Below are 23,684 nucleotides of genomic sequence, written 5' to 3'. Positions count from 1 at the left end.
GCCACCCCTAGCAACCAGGGGCGGATTAACTTTACCATAGTCCCCAGTTTGTTCATCAAGCCTGGGCCCCCCACCCCACTGTGACTATGGCAGCACTAGCGTGGTGTTCATAGTATAGGATAGATAATATCAGGATACCTTGATTTGTGCAAAATTGTGGTAAATAAAGCAGCAATTTTTTGCAAGTCATGGCAGAAATATACCAGTATACCACTGAAAGTAAAAGTAAAAAAGTCTTTTTGGGTGGCCATCGGCACCCCAGGAGCTCAGGGCCCGGGGCTACAGCCCAAAACGGACCTATTATAATCCGCTACTGCTAGCAACCAATCAGATTCCAGCTCCCTTTGAAAATGAAAGCAGTAATCATATTGATTGCTAAGGTTTCAGTACCTTCCTAACTACCATTAGTGTGTGTGTGTGTGTGTGTGTGTGTGTGTGTGTGTGTGTGCGCGTGTGCGTGCGTGTGTGCGTGAGGAGGGGTGTGTGGTTAGACACTGACATCTTTATGAGGTAAAATTTAATATACAGAACATTCTATCATTTATTTTTTGGGGTCTATTCTCCTCGTGAGCTCCCACCAGGCCTGGCTGTCATATTTGTGACTGTGATGCTTTGGGTCAGCATATTCATGTCTCTAAAGCTCTGGCTGAGGCTCATTCCCTCACCTGTGCATTGCTGGGGAGCTGCAGCTCTAAGGATGTCCCCTGTATGTGCAGTGTGGAGATTCTCCCAGTCATTTCTATTGGGCGCTCTTCCCCATCTCCCTCCCCTCCTGTACATCTGGCAAGGGTGGAAGCTTCGCTCTAACCTTCCCTGGCACCCAATGCATCCGCACACCAAATATGGGGTCAAGCGTTTCAGACGTTCGAAAGTTTATAGAGGACAGACATTAATTTGTATCATATACTGTAGAGCAGTGCTTCTCAAACTTTTTCTACTGGAGCCTCACCCAACAGACCAAGGCATTGCCTTGGCTTTACCAGACTGACCAAGAGGGTGCCTGGGCCTCACCATCTGTGATTAGAGTCCATTTAAAAGCTGAAAATAATGCTAGGGCTACCTTTCACCTGTCTCCCAAGCTCTAGATACTTATAAAGCAAGTACAAAATAAATTAATAATGTTGATAAATTTAGATTTTAGAGGACTGTGCAGATCATAGTTACTTTTGTGAAAACTGGCTCCCCATCTGGGCTTCACCAACAACAAGGGGGCGCCTCACAGTTTGAGAAGCACTGATATAGAGAACATATTCCTCTTTGTAACATGCTCTATTAAGCCCCTATTACACGGGGCGACTAAAGGACTAAACAGGCGCTGTTTCCCCGCTTGCTGTAACCACACATGGGGGCAGCGAGCGTGTAAGTGCAGGGGAGGCCGCAGGGTTGCCTGGGTGATCGCTAGATCGTCCAGGCAGCCCATAGGGGATAGCGGCGGTCTGCTGCTGCTGCTCCTATTCCACAGAACGACGGCAGCAGATCATTGCTGTACGAGTTGTTTGTCTTTCAACAGGTTGATAGACAAACGACTGCAACGATCAGCCGACATCGTTCATGTTGGCTGATCGTTGCCTTTAGAGATGAGCAAACCGGGTTCGGGTTCGAGTTGATCCGAACCCGAACGTTCGGTATTTGATTAGCGGGGGCTGCTGAACTTGGATAAAGCTCTAAGTTTGTCTGGAAAACATGGATACAGCCAATGACTATATACATGATTTCCACATAGCCTTAGGGCTTTATCCAAGTTCAGCAGCCACCGCTAATCAAATGCCGAAAGTTCGGATCGACTAGAGCATGCTCCAGGTTCGCTCATCTCTAGTTGCCTTCTATTACACGGAATGCCCTAACTTCCCTTCCTAGATTCCCTTTAACCTCTCTATCCCCAAATGTTGAGAGATTATACAATACATTACCTATCTATTCCAAAACTGCTATTAAAAAATACTTGTTCGGCAAGAAACAAGCCATTATATGGCCATGATGACAGAAAAATAAAAGATTATTACTATGAGAATGCGGACATTAAAAAAAACATAAAAATATTGCTGCGTTCTTGAGAACAAAATTGGGCCATGTCCTCAGGGAATCTTAAATGTTTCTCGACAAAACCAAATCAACTTTTCAATTTTTGTGATCGTGTAGTTATATATTCATAAAGAAGGCCCACAGTTCAAAACTATCCAACTATCAGGAGACACAAGGTTTTTTTATCCCTGCAGATGCCAGCAAAGCCATAGACTAGACCACAAAGCACTTGTACTTTTAAGTTCTCCTTCAAGTGTTCAGTTTGTAGAAAGTAAAAGAATCTTCACATTTTTGATTTGTAATCTGCCACTGCTGATACGTGTCATGGGTGAGGGCTACGGGATAGAGAGAACAAGCTCAGAAAGTATATTGGCAAAGTTACATTAGATGTGAGGAGAGAACTGGATGAAAACTGCCTAGTTACAAGAGCACGTCAAACCACTAAATACTGCCTGAACATTATATCCCATCTGACTAATAGCTGCACAATTACTTTCAGATGTTAATATAGATTTAAGCAATAATTTCAGCTAGTTTCTATGGGAACCGCTTAAAATACGGCCCTTGTATTGTTAATGATGAACATTAAATGGCTTTCAGAACTAACGTATTACAATGGAGAGAGACCTGGATTTCCAATAAGGCTAATGTCACCTATTCAGCTTAGGAAGCAAACACGACGATTCCAGGAGGCAAACATGGACAATTAATGGCACGTAAAGGTAATATAATTTAGGGAAATTGTGTTGTTTTTTTATGTTGTTTACAAAAGATTGACAATGAAAAGTGACGTCAGCAAATGTAAGTGGGTCAGAACTTACTAGGTCACTAGTCTATAATAATATCTACTAAGGGTTGTCTGGTTTCAGCAAGGCTTTTTAGTAATCACAGTCCCAGCCCATGGCTGGAAATCTTACTTCTGGAAACTCCCAAGATTAAAAAAGAATCCATGGAAATTAAAGGAAGTCTATGGTTTTTATGTTTACTCCACAGTCCTCTAATGGAAAGGACTATGCTGGAAGCAACTCTTGCCTTATCTAGAAAAAGTAGTTTAGCTACTTTAGCTTTTAGTTGAACAAGGTTTGACAAAGGGTTGCTTATGGCAGAATATCTTAGAACTCACTTTACAATTGTTTTATTTGTCTTCTATATTTTTTGTGTTAAAAATAGTATATGTATGAACTATTCCCTTGTTTTCTATAGTGCTACTTTACATACTAACCTTCACCCCCAATGGCACATTGCATGGCTTATAAGACTCCATATGTCAGTTTAATGGCATCCTTAAAGAGTCACTGTCGTATTTTTTTATTTTTTCAGAAATCAATAGTCCAGGCGATTTTAAGAAACTTTGTAATTGGGTTTATTAGCCAAATCTGCCATTATCTGCATGTAAAAAGCCTTTTCCCAGGTCCCCCCCTCCTTCCTCTTTTTCATCCACTCTGAAAAATCTGAAAATTGTGACTTGTTGCAGGAGACGTCCCCTGTCTGTTCTAGGGAGAGGGGAGGGGGGAGGAGGAAGGAGGGAGTTAGCCGGCAGCAGAAAGCAGATAACAGAGGATTACAGGCACAGAGCTGGGTGACAGCTGTAATCTGAGCTCAGACAGGTCAGTGGTGATGGTCAGAACAGATAACGGGTGAGGGATTTGTAGATTAACTCTTTGTTGTCCTGTTTTGGTCTTCTCTAGCTCTCTCCATAGGAGAACAATGAAGACAGGGGGGAGAGCTTCAAACTGCTTTTTCATGATAAAAATGCATTTTTCGGATAATAAACCCAATTACAAAGTTTCTTAAAATCGCCTGGACTATTGATTTCTGCAAAAAAATATTTCACGACAGTGACACTTTAACCCTTTGATGACCAGGCCATTGTTCGATTTTTCCTTCTTGTGTTCAAAAAGCCTTAGCACTTGCAATTTGTAAAATTGTAAAAATATCATCCCCAGATACACAACTTATTAATAATAGTACTGGCTTCTGTGTGCTTTTCCTCGCTTCACCACTGACAGGAAGTAGAAAATTAAAGGACTACAAAATGTTTGAATCAGTTCATAGATAGAAAGAGTCGGCACTACTACGGCATCTATCACAATAATAGCCTCACCAGCTGCATGTAATTGGATATGTTCTCTCATACAACCACAACCTCATGTGGTGCAACGATCGGATAAAGTTCACTAGCAACTCATATAGTACTAGACAGAAGACAGGAAAAAATCCGAGTGCACTCACCGGTGGGTGAAGAAATGTTTCCTTTATTCGTGCATATTAGCGCGGTGTAAGTTCATGGGGAGAGGGACGCCAACACCTTCCACCAAGGATAACAGCTGTTTCACGCCTCCTAATCCGCGCTTCTTCAGATCCCGCCCCTTCAGTCACTACAAAATGTGTATTGCCTCCAGCAATTCCCTCTGTGACATCAGTGGATGATGCGTTGTCACAGGAGGCTTGGCTGGATCTGGTCTCTGAGCTCATTCATGATCTCTGACCAGCCCCTGCAGCCTACAATCACCATCACCTTAAGCAGACAAGGAATGAAAGCAGATGCTGCAACTTCATTGGATTTCACAATGGATTTTTGATGGTTTAGAGACATACTGTACTACCCGCTCATATCAAAAGCCTTACACCTAGCTAGTCAGTGCCCTGCTCCGTACTAAAAAGGGACAAAAAGACACAGTCAACTTTCCCTTCTGGAAGACACTGCAGCTTGGTAAATTATCCCAAGTCATGTTTTATGGGCCAAACACTGATAAGAAGGAATAAGTAGCAATAAGGAGCAATCACATGCCAAAGTGTGTCATTTTGGCATTTTTTTAAGCAAGAGCATAGAATTTTTATGCTATTGGTTACCCTAAACACTTTCATTGGTCAGCCAGCATTTCCAAGTATGTTTATACTGACTGTTATTTGGTGATTAGTTACCTACTCTATAAACCACACAATACTGCTTTTCAGAAGAAAAATGTCCAAACTAAACTTCACACAATACGGAAATGGAGAGCAGGGAGCTGCTGCACCTCAAACCTATGGCTGACACTCTTGGCTACATTCAAAAACCAACGCCAGGATGTTGGTATACAATTTGATCAAACCATATTGCCTCATGTTCCACGTGCCGACCCCTGGCCGACATGAGTCGCAACACTAAACCAACACTGGGTCAGTCAGCGACCGCCAACTTCCCGGCGTGCGCACGCTTTGCGGGGTTGGTGGTCGCTGGCCGCACAGTGTTGTTTAGTTAGGGACTCATGTGTATCAGAAGACCTGCACGTGGTACATGAGGCAATATGGTTTGATCTAATTATATACTAACTTCTGATGTTGGATTTTAATGCAGCCGAACAGGCTTTCAACCATGGGTGCAATGTGCAGCCTTTTCAATCCTCCAGGCTTGCGCATTTTATGTATTCTGTCCCCTTTCTTTGTGGCTAACACTCCTCCTTTGTAAGACCCATGTGATCCAAATTAGCAGGAACACCTGTGTACATATGGCAAGTACCTCCTCTTTCTCCCAGTCTACCTGCTGGTGCATTGGTGAGTGGAAAAAGCTTGTTCACACTTGTGTTGCTTGGCGTCCGCTTTCTCCGCCAGCGGGGTTTGGGGGGGCCCTTGAGGTTTGGTCCTGTGACAGTGGGGTTGCAGGGCCATTCTGTGGCCCCCTTCCCGGCTTGCACACGCTTTGCGGGGTTGGCGGTCCTTGACCGGCACAGTGTTGTTTAGTTAGGGACTCAAGTGTATCAGAAGACTTGCACGTGGTACATGAGGCAATATGGTTTGATCAAATTATATACTAACTTCTGATGTTGGTTTTTAATGCAGCTGAATAGGCTTTCGTATCAAACATGGGTGCGATGTGCAGCCATTTCTGTTTCTCCAGGCTTGTAAACTTTACACAATGACCAAGCACCTGCTGCTTTGTACAACTTATACATTTCAATAATTGCTTTGGGAAATGTCAAAATACACCACCAACTCCTTAACAAGAAAAGTGTCAAACACTATAATTACACAGCCCCCAAAAACCAGGAGGCAGATGCACACACAATGCACCACTGCATCAGTAACTCCAGTAACATGGACATAAAATTTCATTCATTCCATTAAAAATATTTTAAAAGTAGCTGTCTGACTACAGCAAAATGCAAGAAAAGCATAAAGGTACACTCACCTATACCCTGCTCACTGTTTGACACCTTTCCTGCTTGTCTACGCTGCTCCTAGCCCTCAGAACCCACTGCCAGGAACCTACCCCTGTTGTAGTAACTGCCCACCACTGGCTCAATCTGATTCTGCTTGGCACAGTAAGCACAGTATCTATCTACCTTTCTGTCTATTCCTCTACATAAATAAATTAGAGAAAGAGACAAAGAGTTAAAATAACAGGGTCTCCTTTCCCTATACTACTCAGGAGACACTTGTTTCCCTGCTCTTGGCCAGGTGATCACTTCGTGTCAGTGGTGGTCAGGGTTACAGATAAAAAAAGTGCCCTCACGAGCGGGCTAAGGCGAGAAATGATGAAGGAGGACATCGGGGGGAGCGTGGAAAGGTAAGAATACGCTTTTTGATATGTTATCCCCATGGGCAGCAACATATGAAAAGTTATTTTTGAGCTAAATACTCCTTTAGGCTATGTTCATACTAAGTATGAGACCGGCAAGGTCACGGAACAGCCGGTCTCTGAAAAGATCATCCTAGCCGGTACTGCAGTACCGGCCGGATGATATTTAGCGCCGCTGAGTTCTGCCCGCATCAGAACTCCCAACAGCACAGCCGCTTGCTCCATAGTGTGCACTGACAGGGTTTTCTGTGGCCGCTATTCACTGCATAGTGACCGCAGAAAATTGACATTGTCAGTTTTCTACGGTGCCACTATTGATCCCTGCCGGAGTGTATACCATGTGTATACACTCCGGCTAAGATCCCTTCAGCCTGCAGCACTACATGAGTTCCATGGCAATCACGACCGCTGTTTCAATGGCCGTGATTTCCACGGAACTTAGTAGTGTGAACATAGCCTTAATATGTAATATATATATATATATATATATATATATATATATATATATATATATATAGTGTGTGGATTTTTTGCAGCAGGTTTTATCATTGACTTACCAGCAGAAAATACATGTAACATATTCTTAGGCTGCATTCACACATCTGTAAAATCTGTCCACTATTAACCCCTTAAGGACCGGGCCTGAAATGGCCTTAAAGGGGTAGTCCACCCAAAAAAAATTTCTTTCAAATCAACTGGCGCCATAAAGTGACAGAGATTTCTAATTCACTTCTATTAAAAAATCTCAAGTCTTCCAGTACTTATCAACTGCTGTGTGTCCAGCAGGAAGTGGTGTTTTATTTCCTGTCTGATACAGTGCTCTCTGTTGCCTCCTCTGTCCATGTCAGGAACTGTCCAAAGCAGGAGCAAATCCCCATAGAAAACCTCTCGTGCTCTCCAGAATGGAAATAATACAACTTCCTGTTGGGCATACAGCAGCTGATAAGTACTTGAAGGCTTGAGATTTTTTAATAGAAGTAAATTACAAATCTCTGGCACTTCATGGCAGCCGTTGATTTGAAATAAATTTTTTTGGGGTGAACTACCCCTTTAAGGACCGGAGCAAATTTTATGAATTTGACCAGTGTCACTTTATTCATTAATAACTTCGAGATGCTTTTACCTATCCGGCTGATTCTGAGATTGTTTTCTCGTGACATATTGTACTTCACATTTCTTGTAAATTGGAGTCGATACTTATAACGAATCTTTATGAAAAAACCCAAAATAGCGTGAAAAATTGTGAAAAAATGCATTTTTCCAACTTTAAAACTTTTCTGCTTATACAGAAAATGGTTATACCACATAAATTATATATTAAATAGCATTAGCAACATGTCTACTTTATGTTGGCGGCATTTATTAAACTATATTTCATTTTTTTTAGACAATAGGAAGCTTAAAACATTAGCAGCAAATTTCCAAATTTTCTGTAAAATTTAAAAATCAGATATTTTTAGGGACCTGTTCAGGTTTAAAGTTTATTTGAGGGGACTGTGTGTTAGAAAGCCCCACGAAGCACCCCATTTCAGAAACTGCACCCCCTAAACTCAGCAAAAGCACATCCAGAAAGTTTTTTAACCCTTTAGGGGAGTCACAGAAATAAAAGCTAAGGGAGGCATTTATTAAGTCCGGCGTTTTTTATGCCGGACGTAAAAATGCCCCCGCAGCTCCGGCCCTACGGAGATTTATGTAGAGGCGAACTGCCTCTACATAAATCCCGTGCGCGCCGTTGCGCACCGCCGAAAACCTACGCCAGCTGAGGACTGGAGTAGGTTTTCGGCATACATTTTGGCGGAACGGATGATAAATGGCGCGGACTCTGAGTCCGCGCCCTCCGTTCCGCCCACTCTCCGCCCCCTGGCGTACTCGGCGGAAAGTGCCGATTTGCGAATATTTTATTCGCAAATCCGCCATTTTCGCTTAAAAAAAGACGCAAATCGTCACTTTCCAACGAAAATCATCCATTCGCCGGATGATACATGTGGCCCTAAGTGTGTAAGAAATTTGAAAATTTTAATTTTCTGTGCAGAGATTTTATTGTAATCCAATATTTTTCATAATTATAAACCTATTACCAGAGAAATGCACCCCAATATTGATTGCCCCGTTTCTGCAGTTTATAGAAATACCCCATATGTGGCCCTATTGCGCTATTTGACGCAACCACAAGCCTCAGATATAAGGGAGCGCCTAGTGAATTTCAATGGCTCCGTTATTTTTGGTCATTTTTGACTGTACCACTTCAGGTTGGCAGAGGCTCTGGGGTGCCAAAACCTAAAAAACACCCCTAAAGGGACACCATTTAGAAAACTACACCCCTCAAGGAATGTAACAAGGGGTGCGGTGAGCATCTGGACCCCACAGGTGCTTCACAGATTTTCCAAACAATATGGCTTGAAAAAAGACTAAAGTATTTTTTACACTAAAATGTTGTTCTAGCCTTCAATTTTTCATTTTCACAAAGGGATAAAAGGAAAAAAAAAACACAAAACATGTAGCGCAGTTTCTCCCGAGCACGGAAATACCCCACATGTGGACATAAAGTGCCAAGCGGGCGCAGGACGAGCCTCCAAAGGGAAGGAGCGCCAATTGGCTTTTGGAAGCTGGATTTCACTGGAATGGATTTCAAGGGCCATGTCGCATTTACAGAGCCCTCGTGCTGCCAAGACACTGGAAACCCCCCACAAGTGACCCCATTCTGGAAACTACACCCCTCAAGGAATCTAACAAGGGGTGCAGTGAGCATATGGACCCCACTGGTGACGGGCACAAATTTTCATTTTTTCACTTTCATGGCACAAATGTGCCCGTCATCCAGGGGTCCATATCCTCACTGCACCCCTTGTTAGATTCCATGAGGGGTGCAGTTTCCAGAATGGGGTCACTTGTGGGGGGTTTACAGTGTTTTGGCAGCACGAGGGCTCTGTAAATGCGACATGGCGTTCATCATCCATTCTAGCCAAATCCAACCTTTAAAATCCAAATGGCGCTCCTTCCCTTCAGAGGCTTGCCCTGCACCCACATGGCGCTTTATGTCCACATGTGGGGTATTAACAGACTCGGGGGGAAATTGCTCTACACATTTTGTGTTTTTTTTTCTCTTTTAACCCCTTGTGAAAATGATAAATTTAAGGCTAGACCAACATTATAGTGTAAAAAATTTAATATTTCATTTTCACGCCACATTGTTCCACATTTGTGCCCGTCACCAGTGGGGTCCATATGCTGACTACACCCCTTGTTACATTCCTTGAGGGGTGTAGTTTCCATAATAGGGTCACTTGTGGGGGGTTTAACTGTCTTGGCAACACAGGGGCCTTTTGAATGCAACATGGCCCCTCGAAATCCATTCCATCCAAATCCAGCCTTCAAAAACCAAATGGCGCACCTTCCCTTTGGAGGCTTACCCTGCACCCGCATGGCGCTTTATGTCCACATGTGGGGTATTTCCGTACTCAGGGGAAATTGCTCTACACATTGTGTTTTTTTTTATCTTTTAACCCCTTGTGAAAATGAAAAAATCAAGACAAGATCAATGATTTAGAGTAAAAATTAAAAAAAAATTACACTAAATGTTGGTCTAGCCTTGATTTTTTTCCATTTCCACAAGGGGTTAAAAAAGAAAATGAACACAAAACGTGTAGGGTAGTTTCCCCTGAGTACGAAAATACCCCACATGTGGACATAATTTGCCATATGGGCACAGGGCAAGTCACCAAAAGGACAGAGCGCCATTTAGAGGCTGGAAAGGGGGTTGGAGGCCATGTCGCAATTACAAAGCTCCTGTGCTGCCAGAACAGTAGAAACCCCCCACAAGTGACCCAATTCTGGAAACTACACCCCATAAGGAATCTAACAAGGGGTGCAGTGAGCATATGGACCCCACTAGTGATGGGCACATGTGTAGAACATGTGCCGTGAAAATAAAAAATACCATTTTTTTCATTTTCACGTCCCAAATGTGGCCGTCACCAGGGGGCCATATACCCGCTGCCCCACTTGTTAGATTCCTTATGGGGTGTAGTTTCCAGAATGGGGTCACTTGTGGGGGGTTTCTACTGTCCTGGCCGCACAGAGGCTTTGTAATTGCATCATGGCATCCTCTAATGGGAATGGCGGCCATACCTATTTAGCTGGGGAAAAGGGACAATTCTAATTTATTTGGGGGTATTAGGCCAATTATTAGTTTATAAGGTTGAAAATGACAGGTGTCCATCAAACTCAACCTGTGTTGATCCAGAGGAAGGCAAAAACCCCTCGTGAGGCAGACGACAGTAGCCTCATCACAGGGGAAAAATTCCTTCCCGACTCCATAATGGCGATCAGAATAATCCCTGGATCAACGTGACCCCTGAAATAGGAATAAGGGACAGAATTTAGATAATGTAGAACCCCAGTGACGTGTGGTGCGCCTTGGAGCGATCCAGTATGCAGAGGCCGGGGGGATCAGGACAGGTGTCACACTGGAAAATGTTGTCCTTCCTGATCCCCCTGTTACCCCACACTCTGCACTTCTTCTGGGGTCTCCCTTTCTCCAGTGTGGGGGACGTCACCTGGAAAATGTTGTCCTGGTGCGATCCGGGGTCCTTCATATCCAGAAGCGCTGGGTCCGCTCCATGGCTGCTAAATATTAGGGCTCTATTACTACTTCTGATATGTTCGGATCGTGCCGCAAGCTACAGTAGCTCGAGCAGCGAGGGACCGGAAGAGGGGGTGCTGGTATAAAAGTTATCCCCGTACAGGTGGTAACCTTTATCCAGCAGTGGGAAGATCAGTTCCCGGACGATGTCCCCACTAACTCCGAGGATGGGGGGGGAGAGTGGGCATCTGGGGGCTGGATTCGAGTGTCCCTTCCTTCATACACTCCAAGGGTACGTGCACACTGCGGAATCGCGAAGGATAACCCTTTGTGCATTCCGCAGTTGGCACCCGCCGGCGGACTGATGCAGGCGCACGTCTCCGTCCGTGTTGTAGACTCCATTCTATGCACGGGCGGATTCCACTCTGCGTCCAACGTGTTGATGGAATGACGGATGATGGAATCCGCCCATGCATAGGATAGAGTCTATGACACGGGCGGAGACGCGCCCCTGCATCAGTCCGCCGGGGGGTGCCAGCTGCGGAATGCACGAAGGGTTATCCTTCGCCATTCCGCAGTGTGCACGTACCCTAAATCTGTAAGTGTACCCTGAGGTACTCTCACAGAGTTTGTAGAATTTCACGCCATACCGTCATCTCTTATTGGGACGGTACTGGCAGAAAAGACGTGTCTGGGGGGCAGCGTACGCTACGCTACTCCCAGACACGTCACTGGATGATGAGGAGGATGAGGATGAATGGAGGAACAAAGGACCCCCCATTCATCCTCACTGGCTGTTTCGGTGTCGGAGGCAATAATAACGTATGCGTCCGATACCGAAAATACCCTGGGGGCCATCTTTATATGGGGATTGGTATATGGGGTATGTAGTGGTGTAGTGTAAAACTTTATTCAATGTAGTGTGGTGTAATGTAGTGTTTTTTTACAGTAAGTATACAAAAAAAAAACTACGCCAAAAATGGTGTTGCTGATAAATGCCGCACTTATGTTCGGCACTTATCAGCAGACCGTGGCAGTAGGATATAAAAAAAAAACACACCCTACGCCAAAAAGGAGGAGTTGCTGATTAGCAGCGCACTTTCGTGCGATGCTGATCAACAGTCAGCGGCGATAGGGTGCGGAAAATAGAAAAAAAAAAATTGGGAAAAAAAAATTTTTTTTTACTACATTCTGAACATCCCTGTAGTGGCTGATACGTGTATTACACTTATCAGCCGCTAGGGGGCAGCAGAGCGCAAGATCCGAAAATAGACGACGCTGGAGCCGGAAAAATACGAAAAAAGACGACGCTGGAGCCGGAAAAAGCCGATCGGGACTCACGGAAGAAGCCGAAGTCCCGACAAGATGAAGAGGACGCCGGGAACCCGGAAGACGCCGATCAGGACCCCGGGACAGGTGAGTAATGTACAAATACCTGCTCTGGACCCCTCAGCTACCTAGCTGAGGGGTCCGGAGCAGGTATTTATTACTTGTGGGGACCTTGATCGCCGTGAACGGCCGGCCGGCTGGCCGGCCGTTCACGGCGATCGGGACGGTGGTACCGTGACCACCATTACTTTTTACAGTAATGGCGGTCGGTGCCGTCCTCGGACAGCACCGACCGCCATTTTTTTCCGGGTCATCGGGCCACCGATGGCCCGGAAAGGTTCCGATCGCCGCTATGGGCTTATCAGCCAATAGCGGCGATCGTCGGCATGGGGGGGGTTAACAACCCTCCATGCCGACAGGGAGAGATGGCCTGCTATGTATTATAGCAGGCCATCTCCCCCGATCGGGACCCGGCCGGCCGCGGCGCCCGTTTAAAGGGCCGACGTACCGGTACGTCATGGGTCCTTAAGTGACAGTGATCCATGACGTGCCGGTACGTCATGGGTCCTTAAGAGGTTAAAGACAGACTACAGACCCATTCGTTTGAATAGGGTAGAATAGCCCCATTCACGTGTTATGAGCCCATGATCTGTGCAACGAAAAAAAACTGACAGGTCACAGATCACTGTTCAATAATAAATGGATCTGAGCAATGCGAACAAATACGGATGCACGGAGCGTGTGAATGTAGCCTCAGGGTACATTCATACATACTGGATCTGCAGCAGATATTATGCTGTATAATTTATATACATTGATATCTGAAGCAGATTCTGTACTTGAATGTGATGGTATAAAACACTAACCTTAAAGAGTAACTAATCTTTCATTGGCAGGATAGGCTGTCAAAATCCTACTGCCGTGCTCCCTTTGCAGGCGTGCGCCGTAGACGGAACATTTTTGGCAGTGCAGTTTATTGAATTGCATATACAATGCTTCTGGAAGAATTCCATCTCCGTTGTATGCACAGGGTCCGCGGTGGCAGGATTTTGAAGTATTCTGCCACCAGCAAAAGGTGATGGTTAAACTTAAAAGTTTAAATCATATAATGTATCGATACCTATACCTGGGTGAAACATGCAACATCATGCTTCCTTCCCTGGCACATGTGTAGTCTGGTCACTGGATATGGGCCAGTCTATAGACCACATCTGCTGTAATCAGTCGGACTGAGCATTGAAACAGGAAGTAAAGCACAGTTATTTCACATAATTTAGAGCTTTTTTAGAAAAACCCCCAGTGATTTTCTCAGTTTCCTTTTGTTCACTGGGATGATCAGAATTGGGATCAGACGGCAGACCATGCTGTTGGTAAGTCTGAGATTTGTGCAGTCTGTGCATAAATGTTGTCCACATTGCAACCAATGTGGAAGATGAGTATACAAAGGACTATGACTAGCCCAAAATTATGTTTGAATCCAGCCACATCAGAACGATGTGAAAAAAGAATCTCATGAGTACAAGTCTCATTGACAAAGTTGGCAAGATATGACCAAGGAGTGATGAGCATAGAGGACACTTGCCCCTTTAATATCTAGTTTATATAAACCAATGGTTCATTTTGAGTGTATATGTCTAATTCAATAAGGTAAAAAAAAAAAGGCGGCATCCAGACCCTCCTGGTAGCAGTTTCCCTCACATGACAAAGAATCAATCATGATTCATTCTAAAATATCTGGAAGAAAAGTGACTGAACCACTCATATTCCGAGACCTCTATTAACACGATGGGTTGCATCACAAGAATATCTGGCACAGTGGCATGGCTTTAATTATAAATGGAATCTGGAGCACAGATGTGAATAGAGTCATATGATAGGAGAGCTAAAAGCAATCACTAAATATATATTCAGTCATCAGCCACAGCATGGAGTGGGGCAGCAAAGTTCATGGTTCGGGGGAGGCAGGCAGCTACTTTATGTACTTATGAACCTTTTACATTGACATCACTGGCTTCATTATAGTTAAAATATGCATCTTAAATTGATTACTCAGAAGTGAATATTTTATTAAAGGTTCGTTTTATTTCTCATTAAATTTAAGAATCTACTAAACCGTTAAAATAAGGGCATTAGACTTGGCTCGGTTTAAAAGAATTTTGCATTTGCAAGCTGAAATATGCATGCAAAACGGATTTCTTGCTGAACAAATTGTACAGTATAGATGGATTTTTGTTTTTTTCTTTAGATGAACAGTTTGTTCAAAATGAACAGTTACGAGAATAAAATGGCAAAACGTGGGTGGCTAAAGGCAATATATGATTTATTCAGGAAAGGGCAACCGCTGTAGAGCCTAGGGGCCACTTTCACCACTCTAAAAGCCTGCTTTGTACTGGTAGGGCATTAATACTACTAGTGAAATAATAGAAGAGATCCAAAAGTAAGCACCAGCAGCAGCTATATGTCACGTGCACCAGCTACTAAGTCCTAGAAAATTGGTCAGTCCTACATAAAGTTGATATTTTTGTAAGTTGTATAAAGTTATTTTTTCAAAAAGATTTAAAAAGCAAAACAAGTGTTGTGGTCAATATTTGGAGCCATAGGAGGGTCACTTTGACCACATTTTGACAGGGTGTTCAATGCAGCTAGGAGAGGAGAGATTATAGTAGCTAATCTGAGTAGGGAAGCAGAGTGGAACAAATATGGCACTGGAGGCTAGCGATAGGGAGGTGTAAAGGAAAAAGGTCTTTTGTTGAGAGACAAAAAGGTGACTTTCAGCTGAGAAACTGGAGATCGGTATTGGAAAGAAAGAGGTTCTGGAAAACAGGGGCATTGGGCCAGGTGTGCAAAACGTGCAAGATGAAATCCAGGTGACAGGGAATCAGAAGGTTTTCAGTTTTCCTACCCTTTTTCCTCTTAAGGGTAGCTTCACACTTACCGTACCGCAGCAGATTTTCTGCTGCAGATCCGCAGCAGATTTGACCTAAATAACTGAACTCAGCATCAAATCTGCACCATCAAATCTGCTGTGTATCCTGTACGTGTGAATGAACTCTAAGGGTACTATTACACGGAACGATAATCGTCAGAATTGGCCCGATTCGGACGATTATCGCTCAGTGTAATAAATGCAACGATCAGCCGATGACAACGATCATCGGCTGATCGTTGATATAGGTTAAACCCTATTTTTGTCGGGCGCCGACCACGCACCGCGGCGGTCCCGGCCTGTGATTGGCTGAGCGGCCTAGCAGTTGACAGGCCGCTGTGAAGCTAGAGCGCGCGGGACCCCGGGAGAAGCGGACGGCAAGAGTAGCCCTAGAACGTGGATGGGTAATGTATGCCAGTTTAGCAAGGGCTGCAAGGTCATCGGTAACGATGTCCTTGCAGCTCTTGTCAAAAGATTATCGGGCCATGTAATAGGCCCAGTAAATGATCTAGCAGATCGGCGCTCGTTTACAGGTATTATCGGGCCCTGCTCGGCCCGTGTAATACCACCCTAAGGGTGCGTTCACACGTACAGGATTTGCAGCAGATTTCATGGCGCAGATTTGAAGCTGCAGATTCAAAGCAAATCAATTCTGGGCCATCAAATCTGCTGCAGATCCTGTATGTGTGAACACCAGCAAAAAGTTTTTTCCCAGTAATTGAAACACATTATAAAGTTCTATAACTTTGTAATATGCTTCAATCACCTATCTGCCCCCTTCCCTATCTTTTGCCCCCTCAACCTCCCACCAGGAAGTGAAGTAAACACATTCTTACCTAATGACTGTTGACCGCAGGCTGCTCTGTGGCAGCCATTTTGTGACAATGACATCATCAACATCATCCAGAGGGAAACTGGTCTAAGCCCTGTTAGGCCAGCCTCCCTTTGTCAGATGACTCAGGTTGCTCAGCTCTGATAGATAGGCAGATAGGTGATTGAAGCATATTACAAAGTTATATAACTTTGTAATGTGTTTCACTTACTGGGAAAAAGCTTTTCGCTGGAGTACCCCTTTAAGGGGATATTTATTCTTCTCATGGTTGTATACAACATTAAGATATGTGAACTAAACCGTGAAAGGCAAATACTGCAATACTTCACCCAAGGTTCTGTGTTCATGTCATTTAAAGGGGTTTTTCCACAAAGCAAAGTTGGTAAAATCAGGTGGTTACCACATAAATATTTGTAAACAGTACATGCCAGCTCAGCAGTGGGGAGGATATAACTGAGCACCTGGTCCTCAGATATGGCCATGCAGTCAGCAATGGTCAAGCAAACCTTAGTCATAAATGGGGGTTAACAGCTTGAAAGAAGGCATTGCCCAGCTGGACATGGTGTAACGTTCTGCAGTTTGACTAAAGGTAGGTTTAATGCATTTATGAACCTGTGATGTAAGCCACAAACAATGTATAGCGGCTTTGAACAGTAAAACAATTACAGTAATTCCAAATGCAAAGCAGTGGGAAGTACTGTGGAGCTCTGGGGTACATTATCAGTTAGAGCCTATGACAGTTCTGTAGACTGTAAGGGTGCTAACACACACCGTATCGCAGTGAATTTTCTGCTGCGATACGCAGCAGATTTGATGTAAATAACTGAACACAGCATCAAATCTGCACCATCAAATCTGCTGCGTATCTGCTGCGCATCGGTCATGTGTGTTAGCACCCTACAGCTCTAAAACTAGCCACAACGCAATAGGGAGCACTGGCTACCCAACAATGTGGAGCTGCCTAGTAAACAAGGGTCCCCTGACAGATACATATAATGTAAAGTGGAGTGTCCTTTTAAAACCACTTTTAGTTCAAATTCTAAAAATCTCACTACCATAGTGTACAATGTCACAACTAAATAAGCAGAATATCTGGGGCATGAGAACATTCAGTTGTCTATCTTTGATGGAGCGGCTCTAAGGACCCATCAAACTCCAATTCATCCTAATAAACTGATGCTCAGATTGTGGAATTTGCTCACATTATATTGTGCTGCGGGAATAAGTGATGATTTATTAATATAGGATTGTACTAAAACTTACAGGCCTATAATTCCCACCGAACAAAAAGATAACCAAGCACCAAATTAAAAAGCAGGGCAGACTTTTTGGCAATGGGTTTAATGCTTGTACTTTTCTCTCAGGCCTGTCGAATTCCATTTATAATCCCAATTATTTTTAACCTTTTTATGTTGAATGCTTTCATTTGGATTTGAAATTACAATTAAAATTACAAAAGCAAAAATGCACAAAGCACAGAAACATTTAACTTTGTGGAGGAAGACCTGATGCTTACACGGCTGTGTGACCTGTTACGTCTCGTCTGCACACAATGCGTGTGTTCGGTCTGGTTTCAATGAAGTCTCTAGACTCATAACATTTCTTAATATCTGGCGTGAAAACTGAGACACTTTAAAATCAAAAAAGCCAAAAACATAAGATACAATAGACGTCTAGTCTAAAAAATGCATGTAAAAAAATAACAGGCGTTCCATAGGAACGGGTTTAGAGATGAGAGAACTTACTGTAAGTTCACTTATCTGGAAAATATTCCCTTACCAATACTGGTACACAATAAACATGCTCCATACAAATCAATTGTTACTATTGTAAAATTATAGCGCAAACCTGTTACTTATTTTATATGAATAAAATCAAAGTCAATACTTAAAGTGTAACTGTCATTTCAGGGTCATTTTTCTGAAAACATTAAATATCAACAGTACAAGCGATTTTAAGAAACTCTGTAATAGGTTTTATGTACTAAAAGAGTTTCCTTCTGTACTGAAAAAGCAATCTCCCAGCCTCCCCCCTCACATCAGAAGAAGCAGGATTTCTGTGTCCATTATGTGGCTATGGAAAGGGGAGGGGCTGAGAGGAGTGAATGAGCACGGAGGATTTCTGCAAAGCACAACACCCTGCAGTCTTCTCTCAGTAAGTTCATAGATAAGCACTGACCTTTCTGACACCTGAATTTAGCGTTTTAGGTGCCCAGACAGTCTACAAACAGCTGACCTTCATGTCACCTCTTCCTGCTCCCTCATCTCCCTCAGCCCCTCCCCCCTTCATAGGCTTACAATGGAGAGAGCAGAACACGTCTTCACTGGCTTCTCTGTAATAAAGACGTGTTTGCCTGATAATGCACAGATAAGAAGTCAGGGGGGGAGGCTGGGAGATTGCTTCTTGAGGACAGAAGGAGGCTTTGTTGGCTGATAAAACCTATTACAGAGTTTCTTAAAATCGCTTATACTACTGATTTCTGCAATAAAAAAAAAACATGACAGTTACGCTTTAAAAGTTATTAAATAATCTCAGGATTCTATATGAGTTAATTTATCATTTTTAACTGACAATGCATCGGCCTATAGAGAAACTACCTAAAAACCTTTAGCTCCTAAACGGAAAAATTTAGGAGTCAAGTTTTTAGCTGATAAATAAAAATATTACAAACATGAGTATATATCTTTTCTCCTCTTGTGGAGAGACTACATTATCAAGAGTTAAATGAAATACCATTTTTACTGTCGGTGTTCCCCTTCAATGAATACTTTACATAGGTTCGGGGCTTTTTACCCATCAGTGCTACCTGGGAATTAGATGATAAGTTACTTAGATTACACTAGACTTGCATTAGAGTAATAAGGGGATGTAGCTCTGTGCCCATAATACAGCCCAACTATAGCTTATACTAACCACATCATATAATCCCATTAATACTGTTAGGGCAGGTCTAGATCACGGACAGCTGGGACCTGCACCCATATTTGTTACGGCAATTTAGGTGCTGCAATCGTACCACATTCACTTTCTCCGGCTGCTACTTAGCCTGACGCTGTTCGTGTAACAGAGCGATCTTCGACCATGTAACCTGAAGTATCATGTAGCCCAAGCCCTAACATGAGCTGTAAGATATACAATTAAGCACATCACCGAAATTGCTTTTTAGGTGATTTCACAAGGACATATTATAGTTGTATTTTTGTTTCTGTATTACAGCTGCAAGGCCCAGCCTAGGGTCTGATGACCTGAACTGTGGGTCTGATGACCTATGGTTGAGCAGCGATTTGCAGAGGAAAATATGGAAGGGAAAATACAGCCATAATTCCCCTATGTGCAACCAGCCGTATACTGCGACTGATATTTCTGATAAATCAGCCCCTTGATAAGCAAACTGCGACCTGTCCACCCGGTTATCTCTCTGCAGAACTTGTCAGAACTTAAATGTGCAAAGTTTTTTGTTTTTTTTTGGACAGTGCCCATGTCAGAGAGACATGTCAAAAGTTTTGATTGGTCAGGGTCTGAGTAGTCAGACTGTGACTAATCAGCAGAACGAGCAAAGTACACATGCAATGAGTTCAGTTCCAGCTCCGTGTCATGTGACCTAGACGCCTTAATGTAAATCTATGTGGTCCATTTAGGTCACAGATAATTCCACTGTTCGTTTCTCTAATAAAAGATTTTCACATGTCTCTCGGACATGTCAACATTTCTTTTTACTGAAAGGTACTGTTTAAAGTTCCACCATATCACCTTAAAGGGGCACTATCAGCAGTCTGCCCAATTAACCTGCTGATATGTCCCAGAAGCCCTTTACCTTATAACTGCAGGGCTGTTAATATTCATATATGCATAGTGGGCAGCACGGGAGTGGGCGGGTTGGCTGTTCCGAGGGTGTGCTCCGGCCAGACGAGTGATGCCCCAAAAGCTCCTAAGCCCCCCGATTTTCATGGGGGCAATTAGGGGCTATGCGCTCAATGCAGAGGAGAAGAGGAAAATCATTAACATCCCTGCAGTTATAAGGTAAAGAGCTTCTGGGGCATATCAGCAGGTTCACTGCTTAAAGTGTGTGTGTGTGTGGGGGGGGGGGGGGGGGGGGTAGGATCTTAATTTACTAAAACTTAACTTACAATATATCTAACTCGAAAAGATTTCTAACTAATACTTGCCCTAATGCTCAAATAGCTAAATCCAGAAATGGTATACAGCGGGGCACCTGACCTGGAGCATCCAGATAACTGTGCATCTGAAAGAAAGCAGTACTCACTTTCAGGGCCGGATTAAAGGGAGGGCACCAGGGGCACGTGCACCGGGGCCTCCACCACTTAGGGGCCCCCACCAGCAGGAACCCTTGTAGATCGGTGCTGCTTACCCAGGATATCAGGCTATGTAATAGGACCCTAAAACAGTGAGCAACAGCGCACAGAAAGTGCTGTGTTCTCACATTGCCTTATTAACACAAATACAATGTGGGAATACACTCTGATACTTTGCCCTCCCCGCTCCTCTCTCTAGGGTCTGTCATCTTCCTCTGCACTGCAGCCTCTAGTGACCATCCTGTGCGCAACAGAGGAGGATGCTAAGCAATACAGCCAGGAGCGAGGAGGGGCCTGTGCTAAGTCGCCTACAGTAAGCTGCCATCTGCATAGATCGTGGCATTGTTTATTTTTTTATTGGGGGGGGGGGGGTTGCCGCCCGGGGCCTCCACCAACCTTAATCTGGCCCTGCTCACTTTGTACATGCCATACTGTGAATAGGTAGGCTGCTGCCATGTTAATGACCGCTCTGGTGTAAAGTCCTGTGTAGGGGGAGCAGTGAACACACAGCTATCAGCATCATAAAACCATTATTTCCACACACAGTCTTTATATTGTCTAAAATGATGAGGATAACCCAGCGGGTTGTGATCAGTGATCCCCCTGCTTAGCAGCACAAGATGCTCACAACACAGACTCCTTCACTTTGGAAGCAATTTCTACAGAGGTCAAACAATAATTATGTTCTCTTGCTCTTTAAAAGATCCTGCTGGGCCTGACTGTCATCCTCCCGGCCTTCCTGTCATAACAAGGCCATCCATAATACTGAACATTGTTTTATAGACATTTCTCCATGGTTAAGAGTAATGTCTTGTGAGCACTTCAATCATTCTGGCTGCTCGGTTGCTGGGATAACAAGCTTTGCTCTGCACTTCATTATGCTCAAGCAGGCGTCACGCAGAAGAAGCTACACATGGTGACAAGATCAGATACAGAAGGGACTGTCAGAAACGGGGAAATAGGTTACAGAGGTAAAGACTAAAGGTGAAAGTAAAGTACTCTTCATAAGGACAATTATTTCCATAACACACCTGCATTATTTCATACTGTCATTTACCATTCTGATACATAACATAATGTATACTGTAGCTCCAAAGGCTCACCGCTATGTTTAGAGGCCTAGGAGACTTTAAGATATAGTTTCAGATAATCCTCTGCAGCTTTCCAGGAGTAAAAATAGTCTGTGCATTAATTGTAACTAAACAGTATTCTAGTGCATGTGGCACCTACACACATCGCTATACTGCTCAACCCCGGCACCTGTCTATTCTCGACAATCTGCTCTGTATGTGCTGAAATGGTGGAAGAAATAGGAGAGTCAGAACCTCAAAGGCTGCGGCTTGGCCAACAGATCAGCAAAATATATCAGCAGCCCACATGCAATGTAGTAATGTTTTGTTTTTAATGGGTTATTGAGTCTGATGGGAATATAAGTGGTTTTTAATGTGGGTAATGAAAAGTGTAAAAAAAATGTGAAGTGTCGGCTGATCCTTGTCTTTCAACATTTTGAAAAAAACTAGAATAGTGACAGTCCGCTGGCCGTTGCTCCGCACAATAGAAGCGGTGGCAGCAGACTGCTGCTATCTCCTATGGGCTAATAAATAAATATATGACCTGAATGGACTCAAATAGGGGACATTGAAATGAATGGCACCTGTTGCTCTCAACCATAGTATGTATGATCATCCTGCTCCTTGCAGGGTGTCATCGGATACCAGTAATGGAGCCTAATATGTTCTTGAGATGTACCAAATTGTTCATTGTAATCAAACGTTTAATGACAAGAACAGCTCCTTTTACATTTCAGAAAGAACAGCTCTGTCAATCATACAATCCTTTTTATTAAAGGCAAGGACACTAGCCCTAATTTTCCATTTTCTGCAGTTTCCATCAGTTGCCATGGTAACCTGGCCTTACATTGTAAAGGCGGCAATCAGGCAGAGGTGTTATTTATCATGTATAATGTAATGCAGATCTTATCATTTACAGGGGGAAAAAAGACCTGGACTCTTCTCAAGTTATTCAGGCAAGACACAGAACATGATGTGAGAGAATAAGGGGGGAAATGGTCACTTACCACTTACTAAGGGGAACTATTAGCAGGTTAGACAAATCTACTGCTATGTCCCTTTTGCACAGAAGAAAAGTATGTCTCTTACCTTTCTCCTTGGCGCTGTTCCAGTGCAGTTAGTGTGAGACCATCAGGAGAACTGGGGCACCGTTAGAAGCACTGCCCGCCCCCATAGTGCCAATCAGATTCCGTCCAGCCGCCCCTTTCTGATGATAATGAATGGAGCAGGCCGGTCATGGGCGGGCCACATCGACGCTATGGGGGCGGACAGTGTCCCAGTGCTCCTAATGGTCTCACCGTACCGTAGAGCACACAAATAACTGCACCGAGGAGGAAGATAAGAGACATACCTACCAGGGTTTCTGCCATGGATAGAAAAATAACTTTCGATAAGTTGCTTCCTATGGGGATAAAATAACAAACAGCGCATTCTTACCTTTCCACACTGTCCTCCTACGGCATCTTCGTGCCCCAGCTGAGACAATCCGCCTCCACTTCAAAGAATCGTCTCAGGGTGCCAGTTCTCTCAGCCAATCACTGTCCTTCCGCAGCCAGCGACTGGTTGAGCGCGCTGTCATCTCGGAAGTGGAATTGTCTTGACCAGGACCTGAAGATACTGTAGGAGAACACTGGGGGAGCGCGCAAAGGAAAGAATACATTGTTTGTTATGTCACTGAAATGGGCAGCAACATATCTAGTTACTTTTGAGCAGAATACCGCTTTAAGTCTCTGTTCACACTGGTATCATACAGGATAAGACAGAATCAACTGACTTATATTGAGGTCTGTAATAAAAGTTTTACATTACAATTGTGTCCCTTATGGACACTAAGGGGGACATTTATTAAGATGTGCCTCTGGTGTACACCATGAAAAAACGATGTACGCCAGCCGTGCTGCTGGGGGGGGGGGGTGTCAAGGCAGGGAGGAGCCATGATTTCATCTCGTGCCTGATTTACCATGAGTTACGCTCGCTCACAGGCGTAAATCATGATACAAATTTTTGCACAAAGTCTGCACCAGGCTGGACGGCTTTACTAAGAGGTGT

The 23,684-nt window shown here is 43.8% G+C and overlaps 1 protein-coding gene across 2 annotated transcripts in view; it reads right to left on the bottom strand.

Annotated features, from left to right (window-relative positions):
- Positions 1-23,684, bottom strand: part of MRTFB (myocardin related transcription factor B) — a 220,456-nt gene that overhangs the window by 140,683 nt on the left and 56,089 nt on the right. The gene's annotated exons all lie outside the window — the stretch shown is intronic.

Source organism: Dendropsophus ebraccatus, chromosome 9 (assembly GCF_027789765.1).
Source record: "Dendropsophus ebraccatus isolate aDenEbr1 chromosome 9, aDenEbr1.pat, whole genome shotgun sequence".
Lineage (NCBI taxonomy): Eukaryota > Metazoa > Chordata > Amphibia > Anura > Hylidae > Dendropsophus > Dendropsophus ebraccatus.
The sequence above is the reverse complement of the archived record's forward strand: the minus strand, read 5'-3'. Positions and strand labels throughout refer to the sequence as shown.